Source organism: Pongo abelii, chromosome 2 (genome assembly GCF_028885655.2).
Source record: "Pongo abelii isolate AG06213 chromosome 2, NHGRI_mPonAbe1-v2.0_pri, whole genome shotgun sequence".
In the NCBI taxonomy this organism is placed as follows: domain Eukaryota; kingdom Metazoa; phylum Chordata; class Mammalia; order Primates; family Hominidae; genus Pongo; species Pongo abelii.
In genome coordinates this window covers 148,267,511-148,283,822 of record NC_085928.1, presented here as the reverse complement: position 1 = coordinate 148,283,822, position 16,312 = coordinate 148,267,511, and the positions used below count along the sequence as shown (strand labels likewise).

At 43.4% G+C, this 16,312-nt stretch overlaps 1 protein-coding gene and 1 pseudogene across 7 annotated transcripts in view; one reads left to right on the top strand and one right to left on the bottom strand.

Annotated features, from left to right (window-relative positions):
- The window catches only part of PIK3CB (phosphatidylinositol-4,5-bisphosphate 3-kinase catalytic subunit beta), a 184,283-nt gene that overhangs the window by 54,881 nt on the left and 113,090 nt on the right, over positions 1 to 16,312 (top strand). The window lies entirely within an intron of this gene.
- Positions 327 to 2,310, bottom strand: LOC103890259 (glyceraldehyde-3-phosphate dehydrogenase-like; annotated as a pseudogene).

The following is a 16,312-nucleotide window of genomic DNA, read 5'->3' as shown; positions in this document are numbered from 1 at the left end:
ACGAGGTCAGGAGATCAAGACCATCCTGGCTAACACGGTGAAACCCCGTTTCTACTAAAAATACAAAAGAATTAGCTGACATGATGGCGGGCACCTGTAGTCTCAGCTACTCGGGAAGCTGAGGCAGGAGAATGGCGTGCACCCAGGAGGCAGAGCTTGCAATGAGCTGAGATCATGCCACTGTACTTCAGCCTGGGCGACAGAGCAAGACTCCGTCTCAAAAAAAAAAAAAAAGAAATGACATAGAGTAAGATATATATTTAGGAAAATGTGTGTGTTGGTATTTTTTTTTTTTTGGCAGTAGGGGGTGCTGAGTACAGAGGACTTTATTGATGGTGCACTACAAAGTGGAGTTTTCTAGGCCTATCCCATTTTTCAGGGGGTCTGACATGGAAACCGTGTCTAGGAAGGGAGATTCTCAGTGTGATGGTGGGGGACTGAGTGGGGCAGGACTGCGCAGCAGCTGAGGGCCTCTCTCTGACTCTCATGCTCTTACTGGGGCTGGTGGTCCAGGAGGCCATGTGCACCATAAGGTCTACCACCCTGTTGCTGTAGCCAAATTCATTGTCATACCAGGAAATGAGCTTGACAAAGTAGTCATTGAGAACAATACCAGCTCCAACGTTGAAGGTGGAAAAGTTGTTATCACTGTTAGTTGGCAGAGACAACCTGGTACTCAGAGTAGCCCAGGATGCCTTTGAGGGGGCCCTTCCACTCCTGCTTCACCTCCTTCGTGATGTCGTTGTATTTGGCAGGTCTTTCCAGATGGTAGGTCAGGTCCATGACGGACACATTGCCTGTGGGGACATAGAAGGCTATGCCAGTGAGCTCCCTGCTCAGCTTGGAGATGACTTTGCCCACAGCTTTGGCAGCACCAGTAGGTACAGGAGTGATGTTCTGGAAAGCCCTGTGGCCATTGCACCACAGTTTCCCAGATGGGCCATCAGTGGTCTTCTGGATGTCAGTGATAGTAGCATGGACGAGGTCATGATTCCTCCCACAATGCCAAAGTTGTCATGGGTGATCTTGGCCAGTGGTGCTAAGCAGTTAGTGGTATAGAAGGTTTGCTGGGAATTGCGAGGTGTTTTTGTACTTTTCATGGTTCATGCCCATCACAAACATGGGGGCATCAGCAGAGGGGACAGAGATGATGACCCTTTCAGTTCCTCCTTTTAAATGAGCCCCAGCCTTCTACAAGGTAGTGAAGATGCCAGTGGTCTCCACAGTGTAATTGTGGTGGCATCACCCAATTTGATTTTGGTGGGAATTTGCTCCTAGAAAATGGTTATGGTATTTTCACTGATGACAAGCTTGCCATTCTCAGCCTTGACTGTGCCACGAAACTTGCCATGGGTAGAATCATCATGGAACATATAGACCGTGTAGTTGAGGACAATGAGGGGGTCCTTGATGTAGACAATATCCACTTCGCCAGAGTTAAAAGCAGCCTTGGTGACCAGGTGTCTAATAAGGCCAAATCAGTTTACCTGGCTTTCACTTTCATTGTGATGTCTCAGGGATGTGACGGGTGTTACATGAGAATATGTGGCTGTTGAATGGGAGGAACAGAAAGTGTAATTTTTTTTAAGAAAAAAATGAATTATTGACTGTAGTAATTGCATGATTTCATTCTAATAGGTCATGCTGCAATGATATATTGCTGTAACAAACCATCCCAAAACTTAGTGGTGTAAAACATTCATTTTATTATGCTCTGGTTCTTCAGTCAGGAATTGGATGGGGCACACCAGAGTCAGGTTGTCTTTGGCCCATGTTGTCTGGGCATCAGGTGGAAAAACATGATGTCTGAGGGATGGAGTCATTGAAGGCTTCTTCACTCAGAAGTTTGGCTATTGGTACTAGCAGTCAGCTGGAGTTTGTCAACACTTATCCTTGGCCTCTCCCATGTGTCTGTCCTGAGCTGTTCACTGCTTAGTGGCTACCTTCTAAGAGTGAGCATCTCACAAGCAGGTGTCTTAAGTGAGCAAATGGAAGCTGCAGCTTCTTAAACCTGGGAATTAGTAGAGCATTACCCCTGCTATATTCTATTAGAGGTCAAACCATCACTGAAGCCATATTCAAGGAGAGGGATCGTGCACCTCACCTCTCATCACATTTGGCAGGTCTCTCCAGATGGCAGATCAGGTCCATGATGGACACATTGGCGGTGGGGGCATAGAAGGCTATGCCAGTGAGCTTCCTGCTCAGCTTGGAGATGACTTTGCTTACAGCCTTGGCAGGCAGCACCAGTAGGTGCAGGAGTGATGTAAAAGAATTTTGTGGCCATGTTTTAAAATCATCCCAGGTCATGACAGCAGTGCTGTTGATCATGTAATCACAATTTTTTTTAGCTAGTTTTCAATACTCTGTTAGATTATTTAGATTCTTTTTTTTTTTTTTTTGAGGTGGAGTCTCACTCTGTCACCAATGTTGGAGTGCAGTAGCATGAGCTCAGCTCACTGCAATCAATGTCTGCTTCCCAGGCTCAAGTGATCCTCCTACCTCAGCCTCCCACGTAGCTGGGACCACAAGTGCATGCCATCATGCCTGGTGTGTTTTTGGTAAAGACAGGGTTTTACCATGTTGTCCAGGCTGGGGCTTTTTTTGTTTGTTTGTTTGTTTGTTTTTTGAGACAGGGTCTCACTCTGTCGCCCAGGCTGGAATGCAGTACCACAATCACAGCTCACGGCAATGTCTGCCTCCCAGGCTCAGGCGATCCTCCCTCCTCAGCTTCCTGAGTAGCTGGGACTACAGGTGTGTGTTACCACGCCCAGCTGATTTTTGTATTTTTTGTATTTTTTTGTAGAGGCAAGGTTTTGTCAAGTTGCCCAGGCTGGTTTCGAACTTCTGGCCTCAAGGGATCCTCCGCCTCACCCTCTCACAGTACCAGAATTACAGGCATAAGCCACCACTCCCAGCCTTAGATTCTTAAAGCTTTCTTTCCTTGCTAATGTTTTATCCAAAACATTTTTAATCCCTTGAGAGTATTCCCATAGTTTCCAGAAGAAAAAGATATGGGTTGGTTTTAATAGCTACATTCAGTCAGGAAACATTTTAAATTATTAACTGTTATACTAGTGGTATGAAATGGATACTAATGTCATTTTTCTTTCTTTCCTTTTTTTTTGAGATGGAGTTTCGCTCTTGTCGCCCAGGCTGGAGTGCAATGGTGCAATCTCCGCTCAGTGCAACCTTTGCCTCCGGGGTTCAGGTGATCCTCCTGCCTCAGCCTCCTGAGTCGCTGGGATTACAGACACACGCCACCACGCCCAGCTAATTTTTGTATTTTTAGTAGAGACTGGGTTTCACCATGTTGGCCAGGCTGGTCTCGAACTCCTGACCTCAGGTGATCCACCCACCTCGGCCTCCCAAAGTGCTGGGGTTACAGGCGTGAGCCACCACGCCTGGCCAATGTATGCTTTTTAATTTAAAAGAATGCTATATTTGAGGGTTTTGAAACGAAATATTATTTATTAGCTTATAGGGTAATGTTATAAGTTAAATACAGGACAGTATCCAAAAGCTGTCCTGTTAATGCATAACAGATAAAGATTTCAGATCTTTTGGGATCTTAGACATAGTAACATGTGATTAATTATTATATTCCAAACCATGCAACTCCCAGTACTCATCCCATTATGCACAGGTCATAGGCTGGGGCAGTGAGGCAATGAGGGGGTTTCATGACAGCAACATTGTGGTGCTGCCTCAGTTTTTTAGATGACATAGCCTAATCCCCAGACACTGCAGTCCCACACCTTAAGAAGTTCAGGCGGGTACTCTGTATTTCCCTTTTCCAGTATTCCATCCTCATCCCTTCTGGTTGAGGCTCTGGGAGGTCGAGGTAAAAAACACTGCAATCATTCAGAGAACAGACATGCCTCCGCTAGTCTCTCACTAGACCTAACTGCTCTGGTACAGGCTGGATTGCAAATTGCTTTGTTTTGTTTTGTAATTACCTCATCTCCCAATCAAGTGTGTGATATGGTATCTTAAACAGAATAAGTACTTATTAAATATTCATTTCCTTGAAATTCAATTGTTTTCCCACTTTGTCCCTCTGCAGTTTTCTTTTCTTCCTCTTTTTGATCAAGGCCTAGCACTGAGATGACATTATCAGCCTGCCTCTCTGGACTCTCTGTGTCCTCTAGAGAGAATAACCAGTGAAAGAAGACTTGGCATCAAGGACAACAGATACTTCTTTAATTTTTCTTATTTTTTTCCTCCTCAATTTACAGTCAGTAGTGAGGGAGAAATGAAAGCTACACACAGAAGCATTTTGTCATTCATGGGCAGATAGCTTAGGAAGAAAATTGGTCTCCAAGGAAAAGGTTTAAAACAGACAAACAAATGATAAGTACTTGCCAGACCAAACTTAAACCATCATGCAAAGGAGTAATCCTGAAATGACTTGGGATAAATGCCAGCCTTTATTGGACGCTCTTTTAATTTTTACATATTATGAGTTATTTTCAAAATGACAGCAGACAGAAATAACTAAAAGAATTCAGAGCCTGGAATAGTGCATTTTCTACAGCTGTAAGCTATTTAAAATTCTTCTCATGTTACTGTTTGCTATCCAGATGGCTTTCTGGCACTGGTTCAGTTCCTAGATGTGAGAGCTGTTGGTTAGTTACTCACCAGCATCACCACACACTTGTACAATTTGGCTCATGACTCACTCTCATTGCAGTTACATGTGGGTACTCTGCTACACAGTCATTCCTGATTGTCATGATGGTACTTGTAAACAAGAACCAGAATTGATTGGATACTATTTCTAGAAGGAAGATTTGTTGACATTCAAAAGCATCCACCCCAGTTAGTCTGTTGGACCCATCGCCACTCATTGAAGTGAGAAACAGAAGCAGTCATCTAGACAATGAAACTTTTGTCTAAAATATATACTTGAATGATAGGTGCAAAAGTGTATCCAGTGAGCCACAATTATTTGGATATTTGCTTTACTCCCATACTGTTACCTAAAGTGATTAAAAAACAAAACAACCCCCACCTCTTACGAAAGAAGTCAGATGGTGGTAGGAGGTTTGGGAGAGGGTTGCTATCTGAAAGAGACAAACAAGGAGTCTCCTGAGATGCTGGCAGTGTTCTGTTTCTTAACCTGGATAATGGTTTGCTTTGCAATAGGTATTTGCTTTCCAAAAATTCGTTGAACTGTACAATTACATGTTGGGTATTTTTGTTTATGTGTTATTAGCAAAAGTGTTTAAAAACAGAAATTGCTCTCCTATAATGTAGGAGAATTCCCTTAGTTGTATCTTCAAAGGCTAGAGAAGGTCTCTATGTTAATGTAGTAGATATTGGTCTTCAGTCGTCTTTGTCCTATTAATTTTATCTATTTAGGGAAATAATCATTTTTACCTTAAAACGTGGTTATTGTCAAACAGTGATTGGAATAGCTTAACACTTAGTGATAGTTCCCATGTCCCAAATACTGTTCACTTGAATGGGTTTCAGCAAGGGGTGGAGAGGGTGAGGAGAGAAGACTGTGGGGATGAAATACATTTTTTGTGGAAATATATATATCCATTTGGAATAACTTATCTTGTTGATGTTGGGGTAAACATGGTCGAACATTTAGATTAGAAAAGAGGAAGGTAGACTAAAAACTAGAAATCTGAAGAGTTTTATTAACATTGCTTAATAAAAAATTATGTGTTTGGAAGAAGACCGTTTAATTATTTTATTTTTTTTTCCATTTCAAGGACTGTATTAAGTAACTTAAAATGGCATATTTTAAAGAGCCTAGCTGTATATTTTGGAATAATAGAGTGATATGACTTTTATTAAATTTTTTTCATCAGCCCTTTTAGTTTGATGAAATAATACCAATAATGTCCTCCCTCTCCACTGAAATACCAGTGTTATGGATTATATGTCTAAATTTATCTTTATACTGTTTTTTTTTCTTTGACAGTATCTCACTCTGTCGCCCAGGCTGGAGTGTAGTGGCGTGATCTCAACTCACTGCAACCTCTGCCCCCTGGGTTAAAGTGATTCTCCTGCCTCAGCCTCCCAAGTAGGTGGGTGCCTGACAACACGCCTAACTAATTTTTGTATTTTTAGTAGAGAGAGTTTCACCACGTTGGCCAGGCTGGTCTTGAACTCCTGACCTCAAGTGATTCACCCACCTCAGCCTCCCAAAGTGCTGGGATTACAGGCGTGAGCCACCGCGCCTGGGCTGTGGTTTAGAAATACTAATGAACACATACATATTAAGAATAAATAGCTGGGCCTGTAATCCCAGCACTTTGGGAGGCCAAGGCAGGTGGATCTCTTGAGATTAGGAGTTCGAGACCAGCCTTACCAACATGGCGAAAACTCATCTCTACTAAAAATACAAAAAAAGTAGCCAGGCATGGTGGCAGGCAACTGTAGTCCCAGCTACTTGGGAGGTTGAGGCAGGAGAATCACTTGAACCTGAGAGGCTGAGGTTGCAGTGAGCCAAGATCACACCACTGCATTCTAGCCTGGGCAACAGAGCAAGACTCCATCTCACAAAAAAAAAAAAAAAAAGAGAATGAATAGCCGGGTGCTTTGGCTAATGCTTGTAATCCCAACACTTTGAGAGGCCGAGGTAGGAGGATTGCTTGAGCTCAGGAGTTCAAGCTCAGCCTGGGGAATATGTAGTGAAACCTTGTCTCTAGTAAAAAAAAAAAAAATCAAAAGAATGATCTGGGTGTGGTGGTGTGTGCTTGCAGTCCTAGCTACTCAGGAGGCTGAGGTGGGAGAATTGCTGGAGCCTGGGAGGTCAAGGCTGCAAGGAACCATGATCGTGCCACTGCATTCCAGCCTGGGCAACAGAGTAAGACCCTGTCTCAAAAAAATAAATAAAATAAAATAATTTTTAAAAATACAGAATAAATTGCCAAGTTCTAACCTAAGTCCTTCCTTTGGACCCACTCAAAGTGTCTGGAACAATAGAACTTTAAAAGAGTGTATAAACTGTATGCCATCATTAAAGGCACACTGAATAAAAGAAACATTTATTTTATAGTTACTTTTGAACTGTATGAGTGTCTTTCCTTCCACCCTTAATTGCTGCGCATTAGGTTGTACTTGCAGTTTTTTTTCTTTTAACTTTAAACACAATTCTAATTATAATGTGTATATTAGTTTATATTTGGATTTTTTTCATGTTATTTCTAAACATTGCCACATATTCTTGATAAACGTGATTTTAAATGAGTGCACCAAGTGGATGCCATCAGGTGGGTCAGTTATTTTTTTTAATTTTTTCATATTTATATATTTTGCTTTATACATGAAACTTTTTCTGTATTCAGGTTTGTAAATAGGTACATTCCAGAACTGGAATTACCAAGTTAGCAGGAATAAACTTTTTCAAGGCTCAGTGCCTATTTGCAAATTTCTTTTTTTTTTTTTTTTTGAGACTGAGTCTTGCTCTGTTGCCTATGCTGGAGTGCAGTTCTGCAAACAGGGTTCACTGTAGCCTCCACCTTCTGTGCTCAAGAGAAAGAGATCCTCCTGCCTCAGCCTCTCGAGTAGCTGGGACCACAGGCATGTGCCACCACACCCAGCTAATTTTTAAATTTTTGTAGAGATGGGGTCTCACTATGTTGCCCAGGCTGGTGCAGATGTTTTGTAAAAGCTGTTTAGAGTGCCATCTTTGATTTGAGAGGATAAGCTTAAGTGTCATTTTATTATAAATTATATGATATATAATGTTATAGCAACTCTTTAATAATTTGTGGAATTACTTTAGAAATAGCTCTTACATATAATTATAGCAATTCAGATTAAATAATCACCTTTAGAAAATGAAGTTCTAGGGCCAGGCGCGGGTGGCTTACGCCTGTAATCCCAGCACTTTGGGAGGCCAAGGTGGGCAGATCACGAGGTCAGGAGATTGACACCATCCTGGCTAACACGTGAAATCCCGTATCTACTAAATACAAAAAATTAGCCGGTTGCAGTGGCGGGCGACTGTGGTCCCAGCTACACAGGAGGCTGAGGCAGGAGAATGGCATGAACCCAGGAGGCAGAGCTTGCAGTGAGCCAAGATCGTGCCACTGCACTCCAGCCTGGGTGACAGAGACAAAAAAAAAAAAAAGAGAAAATGAAGTTCTATACTGTTCAGTTTTTAAGTACCCAGTATAATGCATACTTCACCGTAAACACATCAACAGTTGGGGCTGATTTGTTGTTTTTGAGCAGTGTGGGGGGTAGGGACCAAAGCCCAGATGAATCAAGATCCCATACCTTAAGTTGAATCTGAATGAAACCTCAAGTTGTGATAGCAAATGTAGTATTTAAAGAAGTAATGTGGCCGGGCGCAGTGGCTCATGCCTGTAATCTCAGAACTTTGGGAGGCTAAGGCGGGTGGATCACGAGGTCAGGAGTTCAAGACTAGCCTGGCCAACATGGTGAAACCCCATCTCTACTAAAAATACAAAAATTAGCTGGGCGTGGTGGCAGGTGCCTGTAATATCAGCTTCTCGGGAGACTGAGGCAGGAGAACTGCTTGAACCTGGGAGCCAGAGGTCGTAGTGAGCCGAGATTGCGCCACTGCACTCTAGACTGGGTGACAGAGCAAGACTCAGTCTCAAAACAAAAACAAAAGAAGTAATGTTTTTTCTTTGATATTTTAAAAAGAATCCTTTTTTTTTTTTTGACTCACTGTAAGCTCCGCCTCCTGGGGTCATACCATTCTCCTGCCTCACCCTCCCGAGTAGCTGGGACTACAGGCACCTGCCACCACGCCTGACTAATTTTTTGTATTTTTTAGTAGAGATGGGGTTTCACTGTGTTAGCCAGGATGGTCTCGATCTCCTGACCTTGTGATCCGCCCGCCTCGCCCCCCCAGAGTGCTGGGATTACAGGCATGAGCCACCGTGCCCGGCCAAAAAAAATCTCTTTTTAAATATCTCCTATGATTTTGGTTGCATTTGTTCACCTATAGAACAAATTTATGTTGTTTTCTGCTAATCATTAGATTTAAAGGAGTAAAGTCCAGTGGGTTCTGCTGGCACATTGGTGGGGAAGCTGAGAACTTTTAAACTCTTTCCTCTTTCTTCCAGTGAACAATCGACAGGATATGGGTTATAGTTACAGTTAAAGGGTTTATTGAACTAATTGTCACTGCTGAAGTTCCTGTGCCCTCTGATAGCTTCCTTGAAAAGTTTTCATAGTTTAAAAACTCGGCTTGTCCTTAGCCTTTGATCTCTTGCTTTGATGCTCAAACAGAAGAATGATACAAGACTGAGGATCTTGCCAGGCGAGGTAGGCCTGTGAAAAGACATTTCCTTTAAATACAAAAAGAAAAAAGAAAAGGGGGAAAATTATGCTAATTGCTTTGGGAAAAAAAATCTGACTTTTGGGTCTGACTCTGTCTCTGTGTATTCCTGGATAATTACTTAAACTCTTTTAGCTTTAGTTTTCTTATCTTTAAAATGGGTAGGGTCTGTAACTCCTAAGATAACTCCAACTTGAAACTCTGAGTCACTTCTCTCAGGCTGAACTGTTTGTGTGGTCCTATAAAATAAGAGTGACTAAGGGAAATAGCAGAACATATTTCATTTTCAACTTAGTGGCAATAATTTAATTTCCTTCAAAATATACCTACAAAAGATTTATTGGTTACCAATTGGTTTGTTACCTCATTTTTTAAAAGTGGCATGTTACAGTTTTAAGTCTGACAAAACACATGCTGTTTTAATTGCAGAACAGCACATTTTGTGAGTATGCCCTCTCCCTCAATAATTTTCTTAAAGGGTTGTGCATGAAGCTCCGAAGAGTTACATGTCATCTTGTGGGTTTAGTTTGAATATCTCATTGGTAAATTTGTTACTAAAGGTCTTGAAAACTAAGAGCTAGTTATACTGGGTTTACATTCCTCTGATTAGTTAAGGGTCTAGTTTTCTTGACTTAGAGCTTCTTTACCCTTCAAGAATTAGCCAAAAACAACATAGCCAAATATAGGAAACATCATTCATTGGCAGATAGAAATGTATACTGTTATGTTCGTTACTTTGAAAAATATAGGCTACAATTATATCTGGATAAATTATGGAGACTCTGTTGCTACTTTGAGAAATAGTAGTGATGGCAGCGGTGGACCATCTAGAACAGCTGCTGCCATCATGCCAGCTGCAGCAAGGTGGTGTGGCCGGGGCTGCATGCTCTGTGGAGCTGGCGGGAGATGGGGAACAAATGGGGACCCCATCCCTTCCAAGTTGGTGGATGGGAGCTTCCCAGGAGGAGCTGCAGCTACCCAAACTGTGGGTGCAGACCCGGGCCTCCTGCTCCATGGAGCAGGCAGGAGCACACTCCTTGCCATTGCCCCCCCAGCCCCTTCTCTCCCATGCCAATGCAGCTGCCCAACCAGGCATTCCCACACTCCTTAGGGGCCCAAGAAGGCCCACTCTGCCCTCTCAGGCTCAGAAATGCCTGCTCCCACTGTCTGGCTTTTCCCTGTTGTCGGCACCTAGTCCGACCTTGGAGCAGAGTCAGGGCCAAGCCCAAGTGTTGTCACATCCCAGCCAGGTGTGCACATGCTCAGGGTAGTGCTGACACGCTAGCCCCCTGCCACCTTGGCTCCCTCCAGATTTTGGGCACCAATGAGCATAGGAGGGAAGCTGAGGGGAGGCTGAGGGCAGCTTGGCGCTGACCTGTAGGCGGTACCTACAGCTTGGGTGCCATGATCAGCAGCAGGAGGCAGACAGGTTTCTGGGTGGAAGTGGGTTGGGTCCTCAATGAGGCTCCATCTTCAGGCCAGGGAGGATCTGAAGGCTAGGGACCAGGCTGCCAGTTCCATGGACTAGAGTGGGAACTTGTGGTGCCTTTTCCGGGCCTGCCCATGGCTGCCTGTGGACCAGTTGGCACACACTTCCTTCTCTCTGAGGCCCATAAAAGCCCCAGGCTCGGCCACAGCTGAGCAGACATCGGGATGACCAGCTGCAAAGAAGAGCTACCCATTCCAGGGCCTCCTCTTGGTTGAGAGCAGCAGACATCAGGACAACAGGCTGCAGACAGGAGCTACCCACTCCAGGGCTTCCTCTCTGTTGAGAGCAGCAGCCATCAGCACAGCAGGGTGCAGAAAGGAGCTACCCATTCCAGGGCCTCCTCTCTGCTGAGAGCAGCAGATGTCAGGACAGCCAGCTGCAGAGAGGAGATACCCATTTCAGGGCCTCCTGTCTGCTGAAGAGCTGCAGAGATGACAGGATGACCTGCATTCAGAGAAGAGCTACCCACTCCAGGTCCTCCTCTTAGCTGTTGTCACTCAATGAAGCTCCTCTTTGTCTTGCTCACCCTCCACTTGCCTGCGTACTTCATTCTTGGGACCTGCCAATTGAGGCTAAAAGAGCTGTAACACAAACAGGGCTGAAACATGACCTTTGTTCATCACATTGCAGGTGAAGAGAAGGAGAGAAGAGCTGTAGCTCTTTGGGGAGCCCAGACCTGGGAACTCCCCGAGCCAGGACTGTGACTTCCTCTTTGGGGCCCCGGGGTTCCTGGCATCTCCAAGCTTCCGGGTGCCACCATGTCCCCCAGTGCCAGCCGTGGAAGCTGCTTGTGGTACACCTTGTCCAGCTGTAGCCTCAGGGAGAGCTGGTGCCCGTACTGGCACCTGGAGCTGCCCGCCCTGCTGCAGCAGCTGGCAAGTCTGACTGTGCAGGGGCTGGACCCCACACTTGCTCACACAGCCATTGCTGCTCCACACAGTCTCTCTTGGCAGTCATGGGATCCAGTCCCATAGTGTGAATCGAGTGCAGCCTGCTAGGCCAAGTGGGCAGAATGAGCCTAGTGGGCCCTGTCAAAACTAAGGCAAAGGCGCCACTGGCCACAGATGTTTCTGGCCAGAAAAACAACACCCCAAAAATCCTGTAACAGTAGGAATTATTTTAGGGCAGTGATTCGGAAAGTGGACTGTGTGAAGCCCCCAAAAGATGGTTTTGAAATTTGTTGGGTTATGATTTTGTTCTTGTTGGCACAGTGATTGAGGGAAGTGCTACTATTAGGTAATGGATAATCAAACATCCTGCAGTACACTGGACAGTTTTGTACAACAAAAAAAAGTCTTATATAAACATGATTTTTGAATTTTCTACAGATATCTATGTATTTGAAAAGCCTGTTTTTTTGTTTTTGTTTTGGTTTTTTGTTTTGTTTTTTCTTTCATACAGAGTCTGTGTCACCCAGGTTGGAGTGCAGTGGCGTGATCTTGGCTCACTGCAACTTCTGCCTCCCAGGTTCAAGCGATTCTCCTGCTTCAGCCCCCCAAGTAGCTAGGATTGCAGGCATGCGCCACCATGCCTGGATACTTTTTTTTTGTCTCAGAAAAAAAAGGGGAATACTGAATATGACAAAATTGAAAACCATTCTTCTGGAGAATATTTAGCTTAATACTATGTATCTCCTTAGAGTGTTTACAAAGTTTGACAGCCAGTCTAACTCAGTTGTTAGTAAATTGCTAATGACAATATCAAGGTAGATATATTTAACCTTGCAGTATTCCTTCTGATGATTTACTCCTAGTTGGGAAAAACATTTCTAGGTCTTTAAACACAATAATTCTGCTTTACAGGCATCTTCAGTGTGTTGCTGAATCATTAGAATATTTCTGAATCAATTGATACTGTGAATGTGAGGGTTTTGTCCTTGAAATTGTAGATAGGGGAATTGATTTTGGAGATTGGTGTGATGTTTCTTTGTAAGTGAGGAAGGATTTTTCTATTTTTAAGCATAGGCAGCTGTTAAAGTAAAGGATAAAATTTTTCTTTATGATGCACCTAAAGATGGCACAAGAAAGGTACTTAGCCTTTGCAGTGTATTTTGCCATTACAAAAATTTTAAGACATTTAAAATGTGAAATATAGCACAGATACAGAAAAGTACATAAAACATAAAAACTTAGTGAATTATTCTGAAATGAGTTTTTTATTTTCTTTATACTAGAAACAATTTTCAGTCTGTTGGAGCTTGAGAAATAAATAATGGTTATCCCTTTGACATCAAGGGAGTTCTTCAGCCTATTTAAATTTAGGAGAGGATGCCATATCCTGAAAATAGCAGCTTTATAGTCAAACATTAGTTAAAAATATACATCATTTTCAGAAACACCTATAACATTACTGGGATTGCAATACAGTGAGGGTGCCATCTTTAAGTTATAGGTGAGATCCATTTTATGTTCTTCTTCACATGACAGGAGTTTATGTATTTGAGACATGGCAGCATTAGGCAAAGCCTGATCTATGCAAAAGAATTGTATATGTTTGTTAATATTTTTTACTTTATTCTTTTAAGGAAAGATACATGGGCTATCCGAAATGTAGGTTGAGATTTTGTAAAACCACACGCAAATAGACTTGAATATCTGAGTTAAGTAATTTCAACTTTTTTTCTTTCGCCCCACTTCGTCTCACTCTTCCTTCCGTCTCACTCTGTTGCCCAGGCTGGAGTGCAGTGGCATGATCACAGCTCATAGCATCCTCAACCTCCTGGGCTCAGGTGATTCTCCCATCTTAGCCTTCCAGGTAGATGGGACTACAGGTGTGTGCCATGTAGTCCCATGCGCAGCTAATTTTTTTTTTTTTTTTTTTTGAAGAGAGGGGGTTTTGCCATGTTGTCCAGGATGGTCTTGAACTCATGTGCTCAAGTGATCCCCTCACCTCAGCCTCCCAAAGTGCTGGGATTATAGGCATGAGCCACTATACCTGGCTAGTTTTCTTAATTTAAAGAGTTGTAGGATATGTAGATATATATGGCATTTTATCTATGTATTGGTAAAATATTTTGATTTCATATAAAGGTATCACTTGTGGAGGTTGTTTATGATATTTCTTAGAGTAAGTGCTGAAAGACTATATTGAAGACTGCAAGGTTCAAGTTTTCCTGTCAAGCATGATTTAAATCACATTTTTAATATCCAATATAATTGTCCTACTAGCAAACCCTTTTTTTTTTTTTTTGGAGATGGAGTCTTGCTCTGTCGTCCAGGCCAGAGTGCAGTGACATCATCTTGGCTCACTGCAACTTCCATCTCTCAGTTTCAAGCAATTCTCCTGCCTCAGCCTCCTCAGTAGCTGGGACCACAAGCGTCTGCCACCATGCCTGGCTAATTTTTGTATTTTTAGTAGAGACAGGGTTTCACCATGTTGGCCAGGCTGGTCTCAAACTCCTGACCTCAAGTGATTCGCCTCCCAAAGTGTTAGTGGGATTATAGGCGGGAGCCACCGTGCCCGGCCTCCTTCTCACAAATTCTATGGGATTTGTTACTCATTTCTTCCTTTAACCATAAGTGATTACTTATTGAGAGGCTAATATGTGCCAGGAGCTAAAGAGCTAGAAATAATATGAGACTAGGGAGAGATGAGTACACAGTGAGCTTTAATACAGTGTGCTCCATTGTTGTCACAGGTATGTCCTGGGTGCTTGAGACACACAGAGGAGTATCAGGGAAGGTTTCCAGGAGTCTAGAATAATAAGACTTGGTCAGGCAATATGGAGCTGAGGACATCTTAGGGAGAGGGAATAATCTGTTTAAAGTAGGAGGCAGGAGAGAATGTGAGATATGCTGGCAAGTACCTTTGATTCAGCATGACTGGACTAAGGATCCTGTGTGTTGAATGACAGATTTAGAGAGGAAGGAAAGTAGGGGCCCAGTGATGAATTCATTCTCATAATTCAATTTATTTTAAATTAGTCTTTGCTTTGTTGCCTGTGCTGGTCTCGAACTCCTGACCTCAAGTAGTTCTTCCACTTTGGCCTCTCAAAGTGCTAGCGTTATAGGTGTGAGCCGCCATGCCCTGTCTCATAATTCATTTTATTTTTTATTTTATTTTTTGAGACATAGTCTCACTCTTGCCCAGGCTGGAGTGCAGTGGTGCAATTAACAGCACACTGCAGCCTCAACCTCCTGGGCTCAAGTGATCCTCCTGCCTTAGCCTCCCTAGTAGTTAGGACCACAGGTGCATGCCACAACTTTTGGCTAATTTTTTTTTTTTCTTGATAGATGAGGTCTCACTATGTAGCCCAAGCTGGTCTTGGGCTCCTGGGCTCAAGCAGTCCTCCTGCCTTGGCCTCCCAAAGTGCTGGGATTACAGACATGAGCCACCACTTTTAGCCTCGTAACTCATTTCAGATATAATCATTTCATCAAGATTTTTTTTTTTTTTTTTTTTGAGACGGAGTCTTGCCCTGTCGCCCAGGCTGGAGTGCAGTGGTGTGATCTCGGCTCACTGCAACCTCCGCCTCCCGGGTTCAAGCGATTCTCCTGCCCCAGCCTCCCAAGTAGCTGGGATTACAGGGGCGTGCCTCCATGCCCAGTAATGTTTGCATTTTTAACAGAGACGGGTTTTCACCATGTTGGTCAGGCTGGTCTTGAACTTCTGACCCCGTGATCTGCCCGCCTCAGCCTCCCAAAGTGCTGGGATTACAGGCATGAGCCAGCGTGCCTGGCCTTCATCAAGAAATTTTTGTATCTACCTTAATGCATTTTCTCTAATGGCTTAGAAATTTAAAATTTTATATCTTGGCAGTTGGTGCTATAGGATGGGAGTGCTGGTGAGATGCAGTCAGTCTCTTTGAAAAGATTGCTGCTCTGGGCATTATGCCTCAGATGCCTTACCATTTCCAGCTGTCTGGTAAGGGTGGGATCCCAGAGTTTTATTTTTCTAGTTTCATGCTCTTTTATTAGTATTGTATTAATTGGGTGATTTGGTTTCAGTTCTGAGAGTCTTGACAAAAATCTGTATTGAAGAAACTAGGGACATGTACAGGTTTATTGTATTTCTAATTCTGTGACAGAGGGCTGATGTTTCATAAACCCTCCTCAATTTTAAATGCTAACTTTTGGGCCGGGCACGGTGGCTCATGCCTGTAATCCCAGCACTTTGGGAGGCCGAGGTGGGCGGATCATGAGGTCAGGAGTTTGAGACTAGCCTGACCAACATGGTGAAACCCCATCTCTACTAAAAATACAAAAATTAGCCGGGCATGGTGGTGTGCTCCTGTAATCCCAGCTACTCAGGAGGCTGAAGCAGGAGAATTGCTTGAACCTGGGAGGCGGAAGTTGCAGTGAGCTGAGATCATGCCACTACACTCCAGCCTGGGCGACAGAATGAGACTCCATCTCTAAACAAATACACACATACATACATACATACATACATACATACATACATACGTACATACTAACTTTCGTTTTTCCTCCCAGCTTTTGTTGGCAGCTCTTGGTTAGTAACTCATAGTACTTGAGTTACTTGTTCAGTAGCTGGCTTCCACCTCTGTCTTTGCATGGTAGTATTTGAATATAAGCAAAGTATAT